The 2,500-nt window shown below is 26.0% G+C and overlaps 1 protein-coding gene across 1 annotated transcript in view; it reads left to right on the top strand.

Annotated features, from left to right (window-relative positions):
- The first annotated feature begins 1,809 nt into the window (after nt 1-1,809).
- The window catches only part of Mtp (microsomal triacylglycerol transfer protein), a 61,114-nt gene continuing 60,423 nt past the window's right edge, over nt 1,810-2,500 (top strand). Inside the window, exon 1 of the mRNA XM_086551655.1 lies at nt 1,810-1,933. The gene's annotated coding sequence lies outside the window, so the exon portion shown is untranslated. The remainder of the gene's footprint in view (nt 1,934-2,500) is intronic.

Below are 2,500 nucleotides of genomic sequence, written 5' to 3' on the forward strand. Positions count from 1 at the left end.
TTATATATATATATATATATATATATATATGTATATATATATATATATATATATATTATATATATATATATATATTTATATATATACATTCATTAGTACGCATATATATATACATATATATATATATATATATATATATATTTATATATATATATATATATATATGTATATATATCTACATATATATATACATATACATATGCATATATATATACATCATATATATATATTATATATATATATATATATATTATATATATATATATGTATATATATGTATATATATAAACACACACACACACACACACACACATATATATATATATATATATATATATATATATATATATATATATATATATATATATATTTCATATAATATGCATAAGTATTTATATACATTCATTATATATATATATATATATATATATATATATTATATATATATATATATATATAATATATATAGAGAGAGAGGAGAGAGAGAGAGAGAGAGAGAGTGGAGTGTATTGAGAGAGAGAGAGAGAGAGAGATGTTTATTTCATTAGCATGCATATGTATTTATATACATATACATACATATATATATATATATATATATATATATATATATTATATATATATACATATATAGACTACATACATATGTATATATACATATATATATATACATATATATATATATATATATATATATATATATATATATATATATATATATATATGTATGTGTGTGTGTGTGTGTGTATGTTATATGTATATATACATAGATATATATAAATATATATATACATGTATACATACATACATATATATATATATATATATATATATATATATATATATATATATATATATATGTTCGTGAAATATATTGCTCATTTATTTTTCTACTTCATGTTCAGTGTCCTTAATTACTTGTATAGATGTGACAATAATAACTATCTTGTTTTAATTGCATAGTCTATTTCAACCTAAAAGATCGTAAATTCTTTTCTTACTAATCAAAAAATATTTTGTGCTGTTCTCATTATTCATATCTTTATTAATGAATGAATTACTCTTTGGTCTTTAATAATGAATGAAAAAATAAAAATAAAATCGCAATGGTCATAAGTCAATCCCTTGGGAACTCCAGTCAAATGTACGGACAGAGAAACTACTTTTGTTTTCTGCATATATATAAGTATAGGGATTTGATATCGTAAAATTAAATATAACTGTTTTTTTTCTATATCTTTTTATATATAGCAAAATGACAATCACTTTATAGTAGTTAAAAAGTTGTGGTGGAGGAGAGTGTAATAGTGATCAGTATAGATGTATGTCTGAAGTGCTAGTAAAGAAAAATAAGCAATTGAGTTTCTCTGTGTAATGATAACCTTTCACTTTTTGTTTTGTTAAATGACATTACAATAGTGTACTTTAATACCGTTCAAAGTAATGTTTCTCACGCTGACCAATCAGAAACCACCACGGCAAGCTGAGAAACTCTACTTCCATGACGTCACCTCCAAACCTCTAACCAGTCAGAAACAGAAGAAGTATATCTCGATGACGTCATATCAAGCTCTTCGACCAATCAAAATCCAACACGGCAAGTGCGGAGCCCCCAAACCTATGACGTCACGAACGTAAACAATCCCTCCGTTTTCTTTGAGTTCGCGACCCGGCCTCCGAACCAATGAACCGCGACGTTTCCACAACAATCGTTATGATTGGTCGGTCAGCCGGTCAGTCAGCCAATCATCCACGAGATTTCCTGTCAAAGGGTTATAATTGGTGGATTAATTGCCTAGCAACTCTGCACACAATTTCAATTAGACCAACTTTATCACTCGAGTCAGAATTAGATTAAGAGGAGAGGCAGTGTCACAAGAGGGAGTTAAATGCTCCCCCAAGTTACGTAATCCTTAGACACCGGCGTGTGTGTGTAAGTAACAGGTTGTTTACTTCAGTTCTGTGAATATATTTGTTTACTAAGAATAAGACGTATCAGTAAATTTCTTGTTTTTGTATTTGTTTAGTTCAGTGCACTATTGACAGAACTTTGTTTATATATATACCTAAAGCAATTATTTTATAGGAGTAAGGTTTGAAGATATTGTTTGTAGTATGAATGCTTGATGTCTTATTTTTTTAAGTTATGATTTCATATATTTTATTACTTTTTTTTTTCTATGGTATTAAGTTCCTTTTCTTGCAGTGTTGAGTCTTTTAGTTAAGTATAATTTTTTTTTCTGTCTGGATATTTTCTTCTCCTTCCTTTGGCCTTTTTCTGTTTAAAAACTTTGCCTTTCATGCTCTCTTTCTTTCATGCTCTCTTTTTTTCCATTTTCCTTTATTTTCATAAGTGATTCTGATGCAGTCATTTTACACCTGAAATTAATGTACAATGTATTGATAAACAATTTTTTTATGCTTATTGTATGACCACTTAGCAGAACTCTTTTATTCTTTCTTTTTTAACATGACACACTGTTCTACTGAATGATATTGG

The sequence above is a fragment of the Penaeus japonicus genome, unplaced genomic scaffold (genome assembly GCF_977035675.1).
Source record: "Penaeus japonicus unplaced genomic scaffold, GWHDUDI00000001_assembly GWHDUDI00000025, whole genome shotgun sequence".
Lineage (NCBI taxonomy): Eukaryota > Metazoa > Arthropoda > Malacostraca > Decapoda > Penaeidae > Penaeus > Penaeus japonicus.